This window comes from Chinchilla lanigera, unplaced genomic scaffold, assembly GCF_000276665.1.
Source record: "Chinchilla lanigera isolate Chin_1 unplaced genomic scaffold, ChiLan1.0 scaffold00026, whole genome shotgun sequence".
NCBI classification, from domain to species: Eukaryota; Metazoa; Chordata; class Mammalia; order Rodentia; family Chinchillidae; genus Chinchilla; species Chinchilla lanigera.
This window is the reverse complement of record NW_004955427.1, coordinates 4,211,275-4,223,398: the sequence shown is the minus strand read 5'-3', so window position 1 is coordinate 4,223,398 and position 12,124 is coordinate 4,211,275. Positions and strand designations below refer to the sequence as shown.

At 37.8% G+C, this 12,124-nt stretch overlaps 1 long non-coding RNA gene across 1 annotated transcript in view; it reads right to left on the bottom strand.

The window, feature by feature from the left end:
• Positions 1–654: 654 nt before the first annotated feature.
• LOC102007038 overlaps positions 655–12,124 on the bottom strand; it is a 30,777-nt gene continuing 19,307 nt past the window's right edge. Inside the window, exons 2-3 of the long non-coding RNA XR_261229.1 lie at positions 1,095–1,187; positions 655–875 (exon numbers count right to left, since the gene is read on the bottom strand). This is a non-coding gene — a long non-coding RNA (uncharacterized LOC102007038). The remainder of the gene's footprint in view (positions 876–1,094; positions 1,188–12,124) is intronic.

Genomic DNA, 12,124 nt, shown 5'->3' with positions numbered 1-12,124 from the left:
TTCCTTGCCAGACAAGGTTGTCTGCCTCTCGCCACATACTGTGGAAGTGAGCAAAGAACAACCAAGCCACTCACCCCCCAACTCCCAGTCAGGGGAGGGATTTGCATGCCTATCGCTTCTAAGGTGTTCAAAAGATCTCCAAGTGTCCCACAGACTTCTTCTCAGTCCCCTGGGGCTTTCCAAGCCACCAGAATGGAAACCCAGGTGGGGCCAGGGTAGGCATGTTGGCACCTCCTCTCTGGGACTCTTCCTCACCATCAGGCTCTGTTCCACAGGTGCCATGGGGATACGCACCTCACCACCATGCCACCTATGCCACTTGTTAGGACTGGGGGGCTGGAAGGGTATTGCAATGGTGAGTCCCAGAGGGAAGACCACACGTGAGGCCAGCACCAGCAAAACACAAGCAGCCTCTTGATTGTGTGGCAGTGTATATAAGCCATCACCACATGCCTACATCCTGTGTACTGACTTAACCATGTAGCTGTGCCTGGTAGTGTATGCTAAGTCATGCTTTTCTAAGTGCGTCGCAGTGTGCACCTGTCCAGAGGGCTCGGGTCCTGATGCCTCCTCAGACACCCGTCTTCGAAGCAGTTCTGAAGCAGCCTCCCACAAACATATAGAACACATTTTTTATCCATTCATTTCATACTTCCTTTTTAATAATGGGAATAGGTTATCCTCAAAGTTCTGCTCAAACTGCCTCTAAAGACCTTTTTCACCAAGTCTGATGGAAATTTTCCTCTGTTTCTTTGGTGTCTTCGGCATCTCTGATTCTGGTGACTTTATTTTATGTCTTGAAATTACTTCCTTCCTTGGTTTTTCTGATCTTTCACAGGCTGTTTCTCTTCATCTCCACCATGCTAAAGTGCAACCTATTTGTAATATTCAAGACTTGTATGACTACCTCTGGCTGTTGTCAAAGAAAAGGAAAGAAAGAAAGCAAGAAACAAAGAAAGAAAGAAAAAAGGAAAGAAAGAGAATGACAGCCTCTGAGAAGCACTGAGACCAGCAGTTTCCTTTCCCTGCTAGCAAACTCTTTCTCTTCAGGAAGGCGAGACCACCCCTGACCCTCTGTCTCCAGGGCCTCATACCTTTGTTCCTCAGGCACAGAACCTGCTCAGGTGCTTTTCACTTAGGCTAAGACTTCCGGATGTATCTTGAACTGCAGAGATTGAAGTCAGAGTCTGAAAATTTAATCATAGCTTCCTAAATTAGTTTTCTGACTTTAAAAGAACAGAATGAACCATACATACGAAAAGGAAACTTTTACCAATTGAATTCACTCTTTGTTTTACAAACCTACTATTTGGGAATTTAAAATTTTAAGAGTTATAAATAATCTATGAACCAGGAAAATTCCTTGAAACTTTGAGTTGATCATGTAGTCTGTCTTCTATGGGTAAGTCCACAGTAAGTAAAAGCTACATTTCTGAAGATTATAAAGCAGTGATAAACCTGCTAAATGTTTAATGTCAAGTGAAATAGTAAGTATTAAAAATGTATGATTACATATTTAAAGTAAGCCTAAAGATACAAAATATAAGAAATTCTTTAAAATATTAGTAGCTGCAGTGTTCTAATACAGTCATTTCATATATATATACAATATATATGTATTACTTTGGCTTTAAAAAATTAAAGAAAACATTGGTTGTAAAACCCAACTAAAGCTTCAGAGGAATCTACCATCAGGTAACTTGGTGTCAGCTAGAAAACTCCAGTACCTTCTCACTATGGTTCCTGATGTATCACTCATTTTATTTTGCAAACTGAGAAGGAATTTTGCACCAAAATCACAGTTGTCCTCATGGTAATTATTCTTTAGGAAGTAAGGTACATATGGAATAATGTTTTAACCCAAGAAGTCAAAGTTTATGCATTTTTGGAGCTATGCTAGATGCACTTTTATGAATAAGTAGCCAAAAGATAATTATATTATGCTTAATGATTTAAAAAATTCACCAATACGTACTAAAGTCTGGTTTATCAAAAGTTGCTTTCTTTCTGCCCTTGTAGTTGGAAACGCATGTACACCTAGTTAATTTTTAAATAGCAGTATTTAAATTTCTAAAAGAGTCATCAAATAATTGTTAAACATTAAGAATGTGCTACAGAAATTACCTGTTTAGGAAACTCAACAAAAGGCCCATCAAAAAAAAACCAAAAAAAAAAAAGAAAAACAAAGAAAGACCCATCATCACACTAAAGTATCATAAGTATGCACCAGACAGCAACAAGAGATGCAGCACTTTTTAAAATCATACCAAATAAGGATTTCGGGGACGCAATTTAATTTGTATCCCGGGGGTATATTTTCATCTTTTTGTCAGAGAATGTACATCCATAATTTACCACACACGAATTACAGTACAGAAAGGTCTGGGATGTTATAATTTGAATTTCCATTTTTTACCAAAAAGCATAAAACAATGACTTTGGAATGCCGACTATAGTAACAAGTCATTTGGAATGTTTGCCTTTTCAAGTTAGCAAAACAAGTAGTCCACTTTACAAATGCCTGCAATTTCTGCGATTATGTTGAGACTAGCGCTTGGGACCACAGGTCCCTGTTCTCTCCTGTCTCCTTATGTCAATGTTTTTACAGTTGTCACTCCTTTCCACATTAATGCAGTGGTTCCTCGGCTCAAGAATTTATTTCACTCCACGATTCTGGAAAACGGCGGCACTTTCTCATTCGTGTGGGAAAGACGGCCGCTGGGTGCTCTTCACCCCAGGCAGAGCTCTCACACAAAGGAAACAGTCTGGCTCTGAGCGAACCCAGACACCCACAGGCCTCCCGGGCTCTCTCTTTTGTTCTGCTTTCTTCTCTGGGTAAGTGACAGAAAAGGAGATATTTTCATGTGGATTCTTGACTATTTCACCTTTCAAGGGATTTTTTTTCTTCTGTCTTCATTTTACTATAACATTCTACATTCAATTTATATTTCCTTCAAAATTTTACTTTCAGTTCATTATATTGCCATGGGTTGGTTTTCATTTTTAAGTGGGCATGCAGCCTAAATATAGCCCATAGATTTTCTGCTACAGAAGTTGCCTTTGGAATTACCCAAAGGTGATCCTTCCTAGTTCATTATAACTGATGCATTGATTTCTCCAATTAAAACTTTACAGAGGATAACATTGTTATCAGTGCTCTAGAGCTGCTGTGTCCAATGAGGTAGCTCACTGGCTATGTGCAGGCTAATGTAAACAACTTAAGTGTAAAGTTTTTAGAATTAAGTGTAATTTGAAATTGATTTACCTGGTTATACTAGCCACATTTTAAGAGTTCAATCACAACGTGTGTCTACTAGCTACCATCTGGAATAGCGCAGTTATTATAGGAAATTTGTATCCTTGCACAAAGTTCTGTTGTACACCCTTAATTTAGATGAAGTATAGTGTGAGAAGCAGGAATTCTAACATGGCCCTTTTGAAGCCTAAAATGTGGAAAGTAGTACCACAGGTCAGGTGTTTCTCATTCTTCATTAAATGTAGTGAATGCAAGGTATACCCTATAAGATGTGTTAATTACTGCATAGTAAAAAACTAGATAGCATGTTAAGATTTATGTACCAATGAGGTTACTTCATACAAAAGGGAAAACAAAATATCCACGTCGTGTAGGCACATTTCCTATTCCCAGTTAACTCTACCTGAGTCTTGTTCTAACTTGGTGCTATGCAGGCTCATTCAGCCCTCAGTTTTTTGTTGTTTTACATTTCTTATTAGTACATGTTGGTGATACATAAGGATTACATTTATTGTGGAAAGTTCACACAGGTACATAACACATCTTAATTCATTTTATCCTTTCCCTCCTCTCCCTCCCTGCTTCCCGCAACCCTCGTTTACCTTATCTTCAAAATCTCTATTCTGTTCTTCAGTTCTTTTTAAACCCCATTTGCTTCCTCACTTCCCCGGTCCCTTCATCTCTTATTCCCCTTCCCATTTGAAAAACGTCTTTCTGTTCTCTTTTATTTTATGCTTTATATTTTCGGTTTCTCATTGAAGAGAAGCCACATAGTATTTAAACTTGTGCATCTGATTTTTTTTCACTTAACATCGTGGTTCTCCAGATACATCCTACTTTATGCAAGTTGATGATCAATACATTTGCTATAGGGTAAGAAAAACATCCAAAAAGCTATATCCTTCCCTTCTGATAGAGGAGATAGTTAATTCAGTAAGTGTAGTATAAGCAAGGTCATTCCCAGTGTTTGTGGGTTCATAAAATTTATGCAATTTGAAAAATATTTCAAAAAAAACAAAATTGCAAATATATAAAACCATGATCATATTTACATTCTAGGAAAGAAACTTTCCATTTTGGAAGAAGTTTGCAAAGCAAGTAGCCTTGAAGTTTCAGCTTCTTTGTTTACTATAAAGACACTTTTGAGTACAAGATACACAGTATCACGGCAGTATAGGCAAATATCAAGAGAGAGTAACCACAATTAGAAGGGCTGGGGATGGGGGCTAATGGAGTAAAAGGACTAGCAGGAAACCTTTTTATGTTTAAGTGATAATGCTTACTGTCGGCATAGAGAATATGGGACCGCAATGGGGTTGTTCCCATACTTTAACCTTAGAACTTGTATAGTATTTTCAATAACATGTATGGTAAAAGTACATTGCATTAGAATGTCTTTAAAAATAAGTCTGACAACTCTTACTAAAGGAAGACACACACATGCGGGCATACACATAAAGAGCGGGACCGAGATGACACTGATGGTGATGATGACGATGATGACGATGGTGATGATGAGGATAGAAGCAAGCATTGGGTAGCAGCTTGGTAAGAAAAGAAAGTGTCTTAGCTTCCACAGACTGCGTGGCTTAGATGTAGACATTTATTTCTCAATTTCTGGAGACTAGAATTCTAAGACCAAGTTACAGGCACACTGATGTTCTGCTGTGATCGCTGTTCCTGGCACACAGAGGGATGCCTCCTCTCACATCGTGGGCTGGGAACAAGCTCGCTGATATGGTTCATAAGGGCAGTAATCTCATAACGAAGCCTGCACCCTCCTGGCCTTGTCAATATTTATACTTCCAAAGACTGTGCCATCACACTGAGGACTAAGCTCTCAGGATGTAAGCTGGGAGGGGCACAAACACTCCTCTGTAACATGCAGCGATCATTCCGAAGGGTGGAATAGAATTGCAAGGCATAGGAGAGAAAGGTGAGCAGAGGGTTTGAGCATTTATTGGAAAGAAGGCGTTTGAGGTTCTGTGTGCTCCTAGAGTACTAATCTTGATGATCATAACTTGAAATAACATATTTGAAATAATATATGTACTGTATATCCACAGTTTTGGTAAGAATTATTTTCTAGTTTTAGAAAAATGGAATGAACTGGAGAATGTTGTGGATTTTAAATGTCTCGCCAGAGCTCAGGAGTGCAAGGCTCAGTCCCCCTCTCATGGTGCTACTGGGAGCTTGCGAAGGCGTTAGGAGCCAAGGCCTCACTGGAGGAGGCCATCACTGGAGTGCGTCCTTCCTACTTTCCCCTGTGTTATGGTTTGTGTCTGGGTGTCCCCAAAGCCTCATGTGGTCATGGGGCAGGCTTTTTGAGTTTGATTGATTATGGGTGTGAGAGCTACACCTGCCCTGGGGTGGATAGTTTGCATATGTAAGGGAGAGCAAGAGGCTGTTTGCGGGGATTCCTGGCTTTTGTGCTTGTTGCTTTTGCTGTGTTCTGCTGCCATGAGCTGTAGCCCTCTGTCATGTGCCCCTCTGCCTTGTAACCTGCCAAGTATGGACTGAAACCTCCACAAACTGTAAGCGAAATAAACCTTTCCTTCCTTAATTTTGAGTGTCAGGTATTTTGTCCCATCAATGAGGGAAAAGTAACCAAAACACCCTGCTTCCTGATCACTTCAAAATGAGTGGTGCTCCTCCACCACCTGCTCTTTGCCGTAATGTTCTGCCTTCCTACAGGCCCAAAGCAAAGGAAACAGCTGACCATTTACTCAAGCTATGAGTCAAAATAGTAATGCCCTCCTTTGAAGTGTATCTGAGACATCTTGTCACAGTGACAGAAAGCTGATAGACAAATTTCATTGTGTGATAAAAATATGGTGTTCTGCTAATACTACTAACTGTAGCTGCTCCCACCAATTCTATTCAAAACTTGTATTGGAAAACTCTTTTATTAACTCATAGGTTTCCATGAAATTTAAATGTTACCCAATAACCTATGTTTTGCTTTACGCTCAGCTTCTTTCCTTGCTTCATTAGGAATTTTGTTTCACTGATGAATTACACTTGTGGTCAAGGAGAAATTCCATAGATCACAGCATTTTACTGGGAAGAGAAAGGCTGAATCTAGCGTGTGACTTCTCCCCAGACACTGATATTCAGCATCAATAATGTCTTTGCTTTCTGCATACCTACCTTGTAGCAGGGCACAACTCGATCTTGGTCTCACATGCTGTTCTTTGAATGTGCTTTCTGAAACTCATCTTGAAAATTAAACCCCAAATTCTTATGTTAATGGTATTTGTAGGTAAGAGCTTTAGGAAGTAATTAGGCTTAGACAAGGTCATCAGGGTTGGGTCTCCAGCATGGGACTGGCAGATAGATAAGCACAGTAGAAAGACCTGAGTTGACAAATGCTTGCTCTGTTTTACACTAAGCCTTTCACCAAGTTATGATGTAGCAAAAATGCACACATCAGGTGCCAGCACTATATTAGTGGACTCTCTTATCTATAGAACTTTGAGCTAAAGAAACCTTTATTCTTCATAAATCATCCAATCTCAAGTTTTTGGTTATGGCAACAGAAAATAAAGTCATCTTATCTTCCTTTTTCCCACATAAATCAGCTTTCTCTTCATCCTGAAATGTAAAAGACCAGAGCATAGGATGCTCGCTTACATTTTAGAGAAGGCTTATTAGGTATAGTATCAAAAATCATATCTGCTAAATACCAAATATCTGTTCAAGTGATAATTTCCCATTTTATAAAATGAGTTGCATTAAATAAAAACTTAAAATATATACAAGTGTATAACCTTCACAACTCTGACTTTATTGGAAGAAATAAGTAGTAACAGTTAAAACTTAATGATTACCTACTATTTTCTAGGTACAACTTCAATAGTATTTATATACTATTATATTATAATCATTTAGTTTCCATAATATTTATTTATTTATTCCCAAAATATTCTGATAAAATGTACAATAAGAGAGTGAACCTAAAATTTAGCCAGATGCTTAGGTTCCAAAGCACAATAAATCATTTTATTATCATTTCTCAGGCAGCAATAGACCCTCGGCTACTTTAATTTAGTAGAGAATATAATCAAGAAATTATATAGGTTCAAAAAAATGTTTAATATCTAGAACTTCTGTAAGAGTTTTTCTGTTTCCTGAACAGGGAAATTGTTGACTACATGAGCAATTTCATTAGAGAAGGACCAAAATATGTAATAGTTCTTGTAATCTATAATATTAATCTTGAGAAGATAGGCTATTATTTTACTGTCCCAATGCCACTTACCTAATAGGTGATGGCTTCCAATTAAGATAGGAGTCGTGTGTTTAAATTATTTCTGTCTGCCAAAATTTCTCAAACATTCTTCACAAACAAAAAAATCTATAATTACCAGCTAAGGCAAATGATAGGTGAAGACATGAGAGAGTAAACACAAATACGGCCAGCATTTATTTGACCCTTTAGTTGCAATCATGCCTCTCAAAACCTTTGTGATTTTTTTCAGTTTGGGGAAATGTGATTTTTCAAAGTGCTTTACTTCCTATTTATCTCCTTCCCAAATGCTCACTTCTGGTGGGTTTTGTTATATACAAATTTTATTTTATTACCTGAGCAGGAAAAAAAAGAAATAGAATTCAAATTAACATTCTTTACTATAGAGGCAAAGAGCTGATAGGAACTTCATTGAGGACAAAGGTCAATCCAATTAAATAATATCATATTGAGATTTTTTTCCCTGCATATTACAATTATACACAGTTCTTTTAACAGCAGAATGTCTTAAGTGTATACACTTCTCACTTTGCAGCATGTGGTCATGCACATTTCTATTTTATTGATCAGAAGAAACTTCCAAAACACTCTCAAAGGACATCAAGGAATAGCTAAATGGAAATTAATTCAATGGGAACTACAAAGAGATGTTTTTCTAAAAATTAATACAAATATTAAATGTCACTTTAGACAACTTCCAGATTGGTGTCTCACTGATCTTCACTTCCATGTAGAAGAGACAAAAATACAGTATTGCCAAGATAGATTTGCAAACAACAAAGAAAGACAAAACTCCCAGCAGTTTTCAAGATTATTATAAAACTACTGTCGGGATGATGAGTGAGTAGCATGAGAACATGGCATTGATAAGAAAATAAATAAAAAGAAGAAAATAGTGAGCTGTAACAAAGTGTTGTGGATCTGTGTGTTTATCGGGAGTCAAATATTTGAGGCACTCATATGCCAGGATTGGGTCAAGATACCACTGAGAAATAAGGATTGTTTCCTGTGAGCAAAAGTAACCTGGGTCACTAAGTCATGCAAAGCATAGTTCACCATCCTCAAAAGAAGAAATCAGTGTCCAGAGGATAGTTTTAAAAATGTTCATCCTCATCTGTCATCAAGGAAATAAAGTTACAACAAAAATGAGCACAGTTTTACCAAAATCAGGGTGGCAAAACTTGGGAAGTTTGATAACTTTCAGTCAGCTAAAAACAAATAGGAAATGGAAATTCTCAAACACTGTTAGGAACACAAATCAGTATAATCAATATGAAGAACAATTCAGGGTTACTTAAATTCAGAAATACATAAATTCTGCCTGCATTTCCATATTTAATATGTTATTGCAGAACATTTCCACACATGAACACAGATGATAGATAGACAGATATTAGATATAGATAGATATAGATACAGATACAGAAATGGATATCTGCGATATATCACAGATATATATGATCTTCAGAACATTATGAGTAACATTATAAAATGAAAAAAAGTGTTTATTATTTGTTTGCTTCCATTTTGTAAATAGATATATTATTTTTCTTGTGCAAAGACTCTATACTAAGGTATTTATAGCATATTTTATTGTCACAGTAGCTCCATGATGTGAGTTCTATCACAGTTTCCACCTTACTGAGGATGAAATGGAGACTCAGAATGTAAGGAACTTCCCCAAATCCCCGCAGCAATAAGGTACAAACTCAGATGGTGTGTGTCTCCAAAATCTATAAACTTTTAACAACTGCAATATGTTGCTTTTCATGCATTAAAGAATTGCACCATATATTTTATAAAATAGTATATATTTTTGAGAATAGATCTTGAAAACCATGATAATGAGAAGAAAAAGTTGTTGGATAGTATATATAATTTCTTGGCATCTCTGTAAGTTTCAAAAAGTTTTAGGTGGCTAATACATTTTTCATTGATGTGTATATTCACATATGTAACTGGAAGTGTTTATATAAAACTCACGAAGTAGCTAATTCTAAGATGAGAATGGAATAAAATTGGGGATGGCAGACTAAGTGGCTTTCAAGTTTATATTTAATGTTGAATTAAAGGAAATCTTTAATGAAACATGCGCATGTGTTTGAAAACTCAAAGCCACTGGTGCGTACTGAAATTCAGAGAGCTTGTAACTGGATAAAGAACACAGTTAGAAAATCGCAGAAGCTCAAATTGTAAGTATATAGTGTTTTCCCTTTTTAACTTTGGTCAACCAGGTATTTGCTACATAGACATAAGTGATGCAAAAGTAGTTGGAAAAAAATTTATTATAATGTAATGTATTTTCCTCAAATTTCCTTCATATCGTTATGTTTTAACATATGCAACAATATTTACTGAACAATAGTTTTTCACCAGCTATTACTCTTAAATACAAGAAGCTGGTTGAGAGGCTAGTGGAGAATGAACTCAGGACCCCAGGTTTGTTAAAGCAGCATCCTCTCTACCATCTGTAAACAGGGATTGTAAAGCTAGTAATTGTTGATTGTTTAAGATTCTGGGGGAAAAATCTTTATGACGCTAACAAGCACTTCCCTTTACACACATCTTTCTTCTTAATGGTATAATAATAATTTCAAGCACTATAACTGTTTTTATCCTTTAAAATTGTGTAATAATCACCAGGCTTCATTTTTAACCCTCCAGAGAAAAGAAGAGAAATCCGCTGGGAAGATGATGGGAGAGATTAGACCAAATGGTCTTGATAAATTTTCTATTGTAATTTTAAATGAAGCCCCAGCCACCATCTGACTAATTGCAGATATTTCTGGAAAGCTTGAAGGCCTCCAAATAATTAGGTTGGGAAGGGGGAGAAAAACAGTTAGGAAGCTGATATCTCCCTGGACGCAGTTAGCGACTGGCAACTGGCCTGCAGACCGTGGTGGTGTTGACAGCGTGAGCCCCAGGCCGCCCATCTTGGAAGCTCCTTTGGTCTCAGAAGCAGTGGCACGTCTATCCAATTTGGGAAAGAATTTTGGCCAGGAGAAGCCTTCCAAAGCAAAAGTTCACAGGGAGAGGAAAGAAGAAGCTTGAAATTAAATTTAAAATGTGTTTGCTATGAGCTGAATAAACAACAATTTTATGTGCGCTAACCAAGATGCTGTCTGTCTTCATCAGCAACCGTTACATTCAAATTCCTTCGCTGAGGAATATAAAAGTGTCCAGGGGACTGGTAAATCTTTATTTGCCTCATTAAGCCTGAACAAAACAAAGCAGAACCAAAGTTGATAAAGGCATCCTAGGAAGATCTGGCTGTCATTATGATTTTCATCCAAAAAGAACAAATCTGATCTAGGGAAAGAAGCATTATTAGAAGTATTTTTAAATTTAAGAAAAATAGCAACAGAATAATGATAAATATCTATATTGGTAGCAAGCAGGATATGCATTAGCTGTAATATCTAATGGGAAGAAAACAGTTCTCCCTCACAAGGTTCACTCCTTTATTTGAAATTCCAAATTTCTTGCACAAATATATTGCTTTCTTTCTGATGAAAATTTTGATACCAGCTGTTGTTACAGCCACAGGAAAATGACACAGAAATTTCTTTATGCCCCAGGTTCTTAATATATACTATATTCTAGAGTCTTAAATATTTTAGTTCATGTTTATTAATTCCTTAGGGATACAATAACAAACTGCCGCAGTTGTTGGCTTAAAACAATAGAAATTTATTCTTTCACAGTTATGCAAACTAGAGATTTAAAATCAAGGTGTGTACAAGGTCTTGCACGATCTAACGACTCTAGAATAATTTTAACTTGCATTTCCCTAGCTCGTCTGGCCGTTCACAATACTCAGCAATCCTTGCTGTTCCTAGGTTTACGGACAGGTAACCAGTCTCTGCCTCCATTGCAGCATGGCCTTCTCTCTGCAAGTGTTCCTAAATCTCCCTCTATTTATATAAATATTCACCGTGTGAATTTAGGACCCACCCCAATCTAGCAGGACCTTTCCTAACATCTGCAGGTCCCAAGGGTTAGAATTTGAACGTATCTTTTCAGAGCACACAGATCACTGCATTAGAAGGTTAAAGGTATATCTGATTCGTTTAACCTGGAAGGTAAGAAGAAATGGGAGAAACAGAGGATAAAAACAGACATGCAATCCGTGAAATGTGACTTGTTACGTATGACAGATGTAAAAGGGGTCCATAGTCGCGGTCCCGCAGCAAGGTCCTAGCGTGCGCGCTGGAAATACCGGGCAGTGAGTGACAAGGACGCTCGCAGCTTCTCCCGCCTTCCCCTTTCTCAGTCACGGCTCTGAATAGGGCATTTCACTGAGTCCTGTGCCTGTCCCTGGACACCCTGTTTCCCCTCTGTCGTTCTAGCACCGGCTGTTTCAGAATCCTGCTCATATTCACAACTGGTACAATAGAAAAGCTCATGGTTCCTTCCCGTTTCAGAGGAAGCAACGCACCGCTCACCTCTACTCACTAGACTCAAGGCCGCGTTTCCCCCTCGAAGCTGCGCTCCCAAAAGCCGCAGATTGGAGCAAGGAGATCTGAGCTGTCGGCTTAAGGCATGGGATGAAATTGCTCTTCCTTGCTTGTCCCTGTCTTTATAGTTATATGTTACTTGAAAGTAACATAGAGAGGCTG